The sequence below is a fragment of the Podarcis liolepis genome, assembly GCF_965112155.1.
Source record: "Podarcis liolepis genome assembly, chromosome: 17".
In the NCBI taxonomy this organism is placed as follows: domain Eukaryota; kingdom Metazoa; phylum Chordata; class Lepidosauria; order Squamata; family Lacertidae; genus Podarcis; species Podarcis liolepis.
The window spans coordinates 35114957-35125771 of record NC_139571.1 but is presented as its reverse complement, the minus strand read 5'-3'; the positions used below and the strand labels follow the sequence as shown (position 1 = coordinate 35125771).

Here is a 10815-nt window from a genome sequence, read left to right as displayed (position 1 = left end):
TACAGTGGTGCCTTGCAAGACGAAAATAATCCATTCCGCGAGTCTCTTCGTCTAGCGGTTTTTTCGTCTTGTGAAGCAACCCTATTAGCGGCTTAGCGGATTAGCGCTATTAGCGGTTTAGCGGCTATTAAAGGCTTAGCGGATTAGCGGCTAAAAGGCTATTAGTGGCTTAGCAGCTTAGAAAAAGGGGGGGGGAGCGAAAAAAATCACAAGACTCGCAAGACGTTTTCGTCTTCTGAAGCAAGCCCATAGGGAAATTCGTCTTGCAAAGCACATCGAAAAACGGAAAACCCTTTCGTCTAGCGGGTTTTTCTTCTTGCGAGGCATTCCTCTTGCGGGGCACCACTGTAGCTTAAGACCATTCTTGTTGGCACATAACAGGGCAAACGTGGCAATTTAAACGAATAATAATCCCATCTTGTGCAAAATCCTAGGCGCACCTCAGAGGATGTTGAGAGAGAGAGAGAGAGAATGAATGTGAATTCTATTCTCACAACAGCGATGCGAGACAGAAGTTCAAATAGGACACAGTTGACTACATTAGCTCTAAGAAACGCACACACAAAACACTGTTTTGGAGTTTAGATTAGGAAACCATGAAAGCAATCATTTCCAAATTCTTCAGGGCAAAGATCAACATTAATTAATGCACTTCTAAAAAAGAAAGAAAAAAGAATGTCAATCATAACTCATTCACTGAGCAATTACTCCCAACTTCTAGAGGACCTGGCAAGAAATGCTGCTGGCACATGTCATATGAGGTGATGTGAAACTGTTATTTACAGTATGATAAACACTGCCAAATGTGCGTAATAGTAGTGATGGAATTTGGTAAGTTTTTCCACAAAAGAAACAGATTTAAGATGCACAGTGCCATGTCTCAAGTTCTCCAGAGTATTTAAGCAAGCACAGAGATAAAATGCAAATAGGATTGCCAACTGCTCAGCTCACTGCAGCTGTCTTTTAACAGCAGCTTGATGTGTAGACATTAGCAGGTGGTGATGTTTATCTCCATGCTATGGAAAGCCTTTGCCAGATGATCTCTGCACATTAAAAATAAGCACAAGAGCAGGCCAGACACTTTCTCTGGCCACTTGGCAATCTAATTTTCCCTATCTGCCCGGGACAACCCTGATTCTCTGGTGCTTGTTCCGAATAAAACATTGTCCCTATTATGCTTCTGTTTCAGCATTTTGCAGAGATTTGGGGGTGCTTAAAAGAAAGTTCTTTTTAAAATATATATATACAAATGTACAACCGCTACATCCATTAGCTAAAAGAATCCTGGGAACTACAGTTTAGAGATGCAGGTTAATTTTGTGTCCAGGGCAGCTGTCTACTAGCTCCATCTGGTATGCAGGCTGAGACCCTACCTGCCCGCAGATTGTCTCGCCAGAGTGGTGCATACTCCAGTTATCTTCCGCTTAGATTACTGCAATGCGCTTTACGTGGGGCTACCTTTGAGGGTGACCCGGAAACTGCAACTAATCCAGAATGCGGCAGCTAGACTGGTGACTGGGAGTGGCTGCCGAGACCATATAACACCGGTCCTGAAAGACCTGCATTGGCTCCCAGTACGTTTCCGAGCACAATTCAAAGTGTTGGTGCTGACCTTGAAAGCCCTAAACAGCCTCGGCCCAGTATACCTGAAAGAGCGTCTCCACCCCCATTGCTCAGCCCGGACACTGAGATCCAGCTCTGAGGGTCTTCTGGCAGTTCCCTCACTGTGAGAAGTGAAGCTACAGGGAATCAGGCAAAGGGCCTTCTCGGTAGTGGCACCCACCCTGTGGAATGCCTTCCCATCAGATGTCAAGGAAATAAACAACTTTCTGACTTTTAGAAGACATATCAAAGCAGCCCTGTTCAGGGAAGTTTTTAATGTTTGATCTTTTATCATGTTTTCCGTATTCTGTTGGGTGCCGCCCAGAGTGGCTGGGGTATAAATAAATTGTTGTTGTTGTTGTTGTTGTTGTTGTTAAGAGTGCTAAGAATGGTTAGAAGACCCCTATCTCCCTTGCAGAGCTACAATTCTCAGACGAATTCATTGTTAAAACTCTCTGAGAATTGTAGCTTTGTGAGGGGAATAGGGGGTCTTTCATCCTAACAACTCTCAGCACCCTTATCCATGTACCCTTCCCATAATTCTTTAAGGTAATGTAACCTGTGTGTTGTGACCTGGGACCCAGGAAGTATGTCAGAACCCACAGAACAGACCCCTCTGCTTTCACCCTCTGTCACAGAGCATGGTTCTGATACACAACTGACCTCAGCCTGCTAAGTGCCAAGTCTACAGAAACACGGTCTCACAATCACAATTGTCCAATATAGAAGCAGGTACCTAGCAAAACCGGGGGACGCGGGTGGCGCTGTGGGTAAAACCTCAGCGCCTAGGACTTGCCGATCGTCAGGTCGGCGGTTCGAATCCCCGCGGCAGGGTGCGCGCCCGTTGCTCGGTCCCAGCGCCTGCCAACCTAGCAGTTCGAAAGCACCCCCGGATGCAAGTAGATAAATAGGGACCGCTCCAGCGGGAAGGTAAACGGTGTTTCCGTGCGCTGTGCTGGTGCTGGCTCGCCAGATGCAGCTTGTCACGCTGGCCACGTGACCCGGAAGTGTCTTCGGACAGCGCTGGCCCCCGGCCTCTTAAGCGAGATGGGCGCGCAACCCTAGAATCGGACACGACTGGCCCGTACGGGCAGGGGTACCTTTACCTTTACCTAGCAAAACAGAGATGTTTTTAATGCAGTTGTTTTACACATATAATGTAATGTTCAATTAAACCCCAAAGCCAGAGCCAGAAATGTCAAGAATCAATCAGATCACCTCTGAATTGAGTACACAAAGGATTGAGACCCCTTTGTGTGTTCTTACAGTGTAGAGTTAGAATCATAGATCTGGAAGTTTAAACTTTTTTTCTCTTCTCCATGCACCCCCGCACACCTGTCAATAGAAGATGCATTTTTGTCTTTTTTTGCTAACAAGCAGGGCCTCTCTTATCAGCTTCACGTAGCAGAAAGGCGAGGCGGCCTTGAAGAGACTAGGAGCTCTAAAGAGCAATAATTCAGACATAAAAGATTGCCCAAAATGCAACATTTTGCAGGAGACCCATCTGGGGTGGCTTATAGCCTATTAAAATTACAAATTCCTTAAAATAGTATAAGACAATTACAAATGTGACCAGCTCAGCAGTTTAAAAATAATAAAGGCATGGCCTAGGACATAAAGGTCTGCCCAAAATAAAAGGTGTTAATAAACTGGCAAAAAACAGTGAATGAGGGGACAAACCGCACATCATAAGGCAAAGGATTTCAAAACATGGGTGCCACCACTGAGAAGGCCCTCTCTCTTGTCATACTCAGCTAATCATAGACACCCCCCGATGTTTGGAAACAGGCAAGTTCCTAAGGTATTCTGGACCTAAGCAATCTAGGGTTTTAAAGCTAATAATCACCAACACTAAACTAAGTGCCTCCACCCCCATTGTTCAGGGCCTTCTCGGTAGTGGCACCCAGCCTGTGGAACGCCCTCCCATCAGAAATAAACAACTATCTGACTTTTAGAAGACATCTGAAGGCAGCCCCGTTTAAGGAAGTTTTTAATGTTTGATGTTTTATCGTGTTTTTAATATTCGCTTGGGAGCCGCCCAAAGTGGCTAGGCCACGGGTGGGCAAACTAAGGCCCAGGGGCCGAATCTGGCCCAATCGCCTTCTAAATCCGGCCTGCGGCGGTCCAGGAATCAGCGTGTTTTTACATGAGTAAAATGTATGTTTTTATTTAAAATGCATCTCTGGGTTATTTGTGGGGCATAGAAATTCGTTCATTCCCCCCCCCCCCCCAAATATAGTCTGGCCCCCCACAAGGTCTGAGGGACAGTGGACCGGCCCCCTGCTGAAAAATGTTTGCTGGACCCTGGGCTAGGAAAACCCAGGCAGATGGGCGGGGTATAAATAATAAATTAATAACAAAAATAATAATATTGGTTGTGAGCATGCACATACATGCACTACCTTTCTTAAAATTGCTTTGCTCAATTCTTCTGGAGCCACCTCACACACTAAAATTGTAGATGTACTTGAGATCATTTAAGAGTACAGTAGTAGGATTGGTTGCAGCTGCTAGTTGGACGTCATGAATCTGGGCTTCATTCCACCTAGTGTATTATATTATTTTTTCCTTTGTGTTACATTATCTTTTTTTTTAATTATTACTTTAATTCCTCCCCCACATCTTATCTGTTGAATGGATCTCTGGGTTTCTTTATGCTGAGAACCATTTCTGCATCCCCCCCAGTCATTCTCTCATACTGTATAAGTATTTTATTAATCCCCTCCTCAGCCTGTTTTCTATGCATTTTAAAGCTTTAAAAGCCCCATATAAGGGCAGACTTTAAAGAAACTTATGTTTATTGGCCAAATGTACATTACTTTGCAATTACTAACTTTGATTTAATCACCAATTTTCTTGCTCAACTACTATAACAGGAGAAAGATTCTCTCTCCTTGCTTTTCATAATCTGGTTTGGATTATACTATTCTGAATTAAGGATGCCAAGTAACCTGAAAAAATGATTTGGCTTACTCATGTGCTTCCTAACCTCCAGGTTCAGCTTTTTCACAGCTTGAAGATATTAAACTATCTGCTAATGCGAGCAGATCAGGCTACTGTTAAAGACACAGGAGCTGGGACTGGTAAGAAAAACATTAACAATGCTAACCTGAATATTTATATAATTGTACATATTTTGCCACTTCTATTGTGAATCCTAAAATCCAGGTCCTTTGTAAATAGACTGTTAGACAGACACTAGGTGTCCCCCCCTTTTTTAAAAAAAGCTCAGAATCGGCCTTTATTCTGTATGATGACAGTATTTGATGGTGGAAATATACTACTTTTTAAGAGAGTGGTATCCATCCCTTTTTTTATCACAGGTGGAAAAATAATTTGGGAATGGCAGTTTTTTTTGGTTTTAGTGGCCTCTGGGGAAATAGTTAAACACCCTTTTCTACCCACTGCCCCTTCTCTGATCAATTTCACAGCCTCCTGCAGCTGCTTTTCATTAAGAGAAAGGGAGGAAAGCTTGAAAAGTGTTATATGAAGCTGCAGTGTAATCTAGTTTGGCCTAGAGAGTGTAAACAATATCTGAGTTTAGGGGCCTTGGTCAAAACAGTTCAAGATCTAGCTGTAGTAAAGGGTGCCCCCCCCCCCAGCAGACCCTCCAGGTGTCCCTATTTTCCAGGGACAGTCCTGGATTTACAAAAGCCATCCTGGTTTCTGATTTGATCCTGGAATGTCTAGCTTTTCTTTAAGACGTCTATATTTTCATCGGAGAAATGTTGGAGGGTATGGAGAGTTATGTGACCCCCACTCCCCCCCCCCCAGCCTAGGAGGTAAGTAACCAGGGCCAGATTTAGCTTTGATGAGGCCCTAAGCTACTGAAAGTAATGGAGCCCTTTATATGTCCAGCTGTCCTTTGTCAACAACAAATTGCCGCTGCTTTTTTGTGTTGAATATATGCTATACGGTCATTTATGGACCTCATAGGTATCTAAAGCCATTTGCACATAACAAAATATGTATTTTGTCAAAGTAATTTTTGAACTGAAATACAAAGAAGTATATTAACAGTGAAATACAATTATGAAGAAGTACATTAATAGTGAAATAATTATTAAGCTCTGACTTAAAATGATTTTTTTATTCATAACAAACTTAATAAAGCAAACATGTTGGCCTTTGGCAATAACGAAAGTTCCTTTACAAACTCAATTTACAAAGACTCATAATCTAGTCTGTAGAAACTTGCTATAACATGAAATAATAATTGCAGGTTTTAGTTTATTTGTTTTTTATCTTATATTTTGGAAATGTTCATCCAGTTTTTCCCCTTTAATTTTTGGGGGGCCTCCAAGAGAGTGGAGCTCTGAGCTGTAGCTTGTTTAGCTTATATGTAAATACGGCACTAAGTAACTATGCAACCTTTAGAGACATCTGAAGGCAGCCCTGTATAGGGAAGGGTTTTTTTAATGTTTCACGTTTCATTATGTTTTTATATATGATGGAAGCCATCCAGAGTGCCAACCCAGTCAAATTGAGGGGTATAAATAATACAATATTATTATAATTTATTGAATAGGGCATCCCTGTTTTCATCGGATAAATCCTGGAGGATATGCTCTGGCTAGGCACCTGTGTCTTTAAAAGCAGCCAGTTACTGGGAAATTTCACAAATTAAGTTTTTTCACCACTTGGCCTGTAAATGGAATTAAAGAGAATTGGCTGTCCTGCTATGGTTTGCCAAACACCAGTTTTATGGGGACGGGTTTTTAAACTTGGGTGGGTGGGTGTTTTGTTTGGGAGGTGGGAGTGCTTTAAATTGTTTTTAAATGCTGTATGTTACATTGTATTTTGTATTTGCACTTATATTTGTTGGCCGGCATATTGTTTAGGGACTGTTTTAATTGTTTTTAATACGTCTGTTGTGCTTTTTATGTTGTAACTTTGTTGTGAACTGCCCCGAGGCCTACGAATATAGGGTGGTATACAGATTTAATGTAAAAAAAGAAGAAGTTTGTCGAAGGAAAGCAGGAAAAACAAAAGTTGCCCGTTTTGCACGTGTCTTTTTAGCAGAGGTCTGAGGTACAGAAAACAGGAGATGGAGTTATTTGTGTCTTTTTAGCAGAGGTCTGAGGTACAGAAAACAGGAGATGGAGTTATTTGTGGCAGGGAGCTCAACTTTATCACCTGCTAGGCCCGCCTTTCAGATTTTGGCAGGCTTAGCTGTTTCACTCTTTATCTCTGGTCAAGCAGGTTTTGAAACAACTTAGAGGAGGGGAAAAAAAATCTGCCAGCGATCAAAAGGGGATGATCAAATTGTAGAGTTTGCAAAAGGTGTTGATAACTGTTAAGAGACCTCTCTTCCCCTCACAGAGCTACAATTGTCAGAGTTCCCTGGGAAGAAGGGTTGGTTGTTTAAATCCCTTTTAGAAACTGTAGCTCTGTGAGGGGAATCGGGGGTCTCCTAACAATTTTCATTACCTTGGACAAACTGCAGTTTCCCAAGATTATTTGAGGGAAGCCATGGCTGGCCTGATGGAATGATGGTGCTTTAAGATAATAGAATAATTATTATTATTTTTAGATTTGCTTCCATCCTTATATTCCCCTGCTTTTTGTGGGGGTGAATGCTAACTGATATAAGGCCCACCTTTGTGTTTGGTGTTCCTAAGCTTTAACTAATGAATTTCTGTCAAGTTTTCTGCTAAAAGCTGAAGGAGCTATGAAAAGACATGGTTAGGGAGGGAAAGTGAGAAATCTGTGCGAATAAGAAACTATATCGGAGGAAGTTTATTTGTAAGCTGCATTCAGCCCTGCCAGGGGAAAAAGGCAGTGTTTAAATGAATAATAGGAATAAGTTGGAATGATTTTCTGAATGGAAAACTAGAAGCAAAAACTCCACAAGTAGTTGTATGTAGCAATCCTAGGAAGCAACTTTGAGAAGACCAAAGAGGGAATTAAAATATAGAACTAGAACCATTTTTGCTGCCATTGTAGGACTTTTGTATAAGTAAGTTCTCTGTCTTCTGTTTGCATAATATTTGTAAGTTTTACAGTGGCAAATATTTCAAGGTGGAAATAGGATTGCCTCAACCACACACATAATTGCATCTTTGCTGGGAACAATAAATTTAGCAGGTGAAATTTCCATATGAGGGAACATTTTATTTGCTGTATTTCTGTGTGTCAGGCTGCAGTTAAACGTGCCCAAACACAACCAGAGAAAAGCGAGGCAAGAGGTGGGGATCTGAATAAAAAGTAGTAAAATTCTTTAATATGCTTTAATATGCATATTTAATATGCTGGTATAAATGCATCTGGTTTGCAATACTGAGAACTAAGCCAACATGTGGGAGCAGGGGGCGGAGAGTCATTCTTGAAAAGTAAATTTCAAGACAATACAACTTTGTACATTTTTTTCCCCTTCGGTGAACAAACTATAATTGTATATTACATTGCTTTCTTCTTTCTTATATAGTAAAAGAAGAAGAAACAGGACGTGAGAAGTGAGTGAGAAGTTGGTGACTTCTGCATTGACAGGTGGGAAAATAGTAGTGAATTGTGATGAGTGTTCAAGAAGTGGAAGGCATTCTAAAAGTAGCAGAGCCAGACACAATAAAGAAACATTCATGGGGAGAAAGAGGGGTGGGGACTTAGAGGAGGAGGTTTTTTCCATGTTATGGGCCCAAATTAGGGATGGATAAATCTGCCAATTTTGTTTTTTCTCCATTTCTCTTCTGATCATAAATCCAGCAATTTCACCAGATTTCTGCATCAGTTTGCCAATAATTTGTATTTTAACATCCTCACAAAAACCCGCCAGTACTTTAGTGTGCATCTCCCCTAATATACATATTTTTGCCAGTAGTTTCCCCTGATATAATGCCTTTTGATGTTATTTTCACTATTATCTGCATTTTTATGCAAGTTTCCCCATATATTCTCATTTTGGAGGGGCCGGGGGAGGTTGGATGGACAGCTCCGTAACAAAAATCAGAAATGGGCAAGTTTCACATAGCCGCATTAGCAAATTAGGTAGATTTGAATGAAAATGCAAAGCAGACTAAATTCCTACCCGTAAGCAACAAGGAATAGGAAGATGGATTAGCTAAGGAGTGAAAGTAATGAAATGGGAGATTAGGGCACCTGTCTGTAAACGTTTGCTTTTCTAAGGGTTTCGTAAATCTCAGACATGTCCGTGCCACCCTCTCTCCCTATCTGAACTGCAGGTTCCTTTTCCTGAGCCAGGACTGCGAGGTTTAAAAGGCTTCCCCCCCCCCACTCGTCTGCAGCTGCAGCAACCCTGCCGCGTCTTCTGGCTCCGAGAGCTTTGAATTAATCTGCCAGGACTGGGCAATCAGGTATGTACAGAGCCAGCCGCTGTTAATGAACACACCCAGCTGGCCTGCAGATCTTTGCACAGAACGGAGTGAATACTTTTAGTCTTTCCCACTGATCCAACAAGCATTCAGGCCTGGGATAAAAGCTGGCATAGATTCCATAGGCAGCAATGTCTCTTCAGTCTGCCCTGCTGCCCCCAACTAATGTTTGGAGCGTTAGTTAAGTAATCTTGTTTTCTTTCCGGTAGAGTATATATGATAAGATGTAAACATGCAGAAAGGGAGACTGGGCTGGAAAATAAATATTCTCCGCGCACAAATAACTGAACAATAAAATGGTGTGTTCTGTCTGCAGAGTTGTAGCGTGTGTCTTAATTGGGGAGTTTTTTTTCCAGAATAACTGTCAGCCAGAAAAGCATCCCAAATCCTCTGGTGTTAGAGTCCTGGGAAACTTCAATTCAAATAGTTTGGACTGATGAGCCTCACACACAACAGTGATTCACAAACAAAACAAAGACACTGCTGAGTATTTATATTACCCCTGTTCTTAAGGGAAGACTTGTTGTCCGCACCCCCACTCCTCTTCCAACTGTTGTAAAGTTGTCGTTTTTAAAATGGCATTTATTTCCCAGCCTTCCCCAGCAGGTCCCAGGGTGTGTTACAACCCTTTAACATTCACAACTAAAAACAATTAAAATGAATTACAGTCGCAGGAATAGGATGGGTCCTGAGATGCACATAAGTCCGGTGTAAAGAGTAAATTGTAAATTTGCCAAAGCTGTGTAGTGAAGAAGGCTGACCTACATCAGTGGGGAGCAGCGTTTGAAATTCACCAAGCGCCCCACACATTTTGCACCTGGCTTTTGGCCACTGGCGACCAAGTGAAGATTCCTGTGTGCCAAGATGGCGCCTGACGTCTCTACCATCTGGAAGTGCATGCCTGGGGATCCTCGGATCTTGCCCGTTTTCACACGCTAGCAACACATCCTGTAGAATTCTATCCATGGTATTTTATCTGCACCATCGGAACGAAATTCAGGAACCAAAAAGTCATATGAAAAATAGGACTTTTGAGCTGTCTGGCCCCCAAATGGCAACTAGGCATTCTGTTTTGGCGACTGTAACCCTGGCTTAAGGAGAGAACTATGGGACACCTCTATTGCCCAGGACCCCCTTAGTTTGGCTAAGGTTCTGCCCCTCATTTCCCCATCCTGGTCTCCCTCCTGTCTCACTTCTCTGCTTGTTTTCGCAGTTGCAAATCCCATATTGCTTGCAGAGTGCTGTTTTTATCTCATTGCTGACTCCCTTGACCAGGGCCTTCCCCCTCCCTTGCAGCTTCCTTAAAAAAGGAAATAATGGGTGATCCCAACCCTCAGCAAAACAAAAAGCAAAGAACAACAAACCCTTACCTTTGAGAAGGGCTTTTTTTTCCAGCCAGAGCTCACAGGAACACAGTTCCGGCACCTCTCAGGTGGGCACCATTGCCATTATAAGAGAACAAAGCAGGTGTTCATAGTGAGTTCTGGCACCTCTTTTTCTAGAAAAAAATAGCACAGCTTCAGAGGGTGAAGCTGTTTTCCTGGAATGGGGATAAGTGGTGAGGAGGTAGACTTCATTTGAGCACGTAGTCCTGGGGGAGGAAAGTATGCCTTTGTCTAAAACAGATCAAAGGTAGGGGGAAAGTTTTATCTGTTTAATTTCTGTGTTCCAGGATGCCATTAGAGTCACAGAAGCAGAGCTAGTAAAATATATATATTTATATTGGGTGTTCTGGCCTTGTTCTTTCTCTTAATAAAAAAAAGATTATCTTAGGCTTGGCAAGTCTCTGCCAAAGGCACTAACTTCCATAGATCTCTAGATACAGTTATTAGTGCAAGGGCCAAATTGCACATGACGTGCTTAACCTGGCTGCTTTTATTTTTAC

At 42.3% G+C, this 10815-nt stretch overlaps 1 protein-coding gene across 2 annotated transcripts in view; it reads left to right on the top strand.

Annotated features, from left to right (window-relative positions):
• Positions 1-4606: 4606 nt before the first annotated feature.
• The window catches only part of LOC310696196 (ephrin type-B receptor 5), a 157018-nt gene continuing 150809 nt past the window's right edge, over positions 4607-10815 (top strand). Inside the window, exons 1-3 of one of the 2 annotated variants that reach the window (XM_083481395.1) lie at positions 4607-4685; positions 8030-8091; positions 8781-8912. The gene's annotated coding sequence lies outside the window, so the exon portion shown is untranslated. Of the gene's footprint in view, positions 4686-8029; positions 8092-8780; positions 8913-10815 lie in introns of those variants that run through there. The other variant, XM_083481393.1, reaches the window with a different exon arrangement.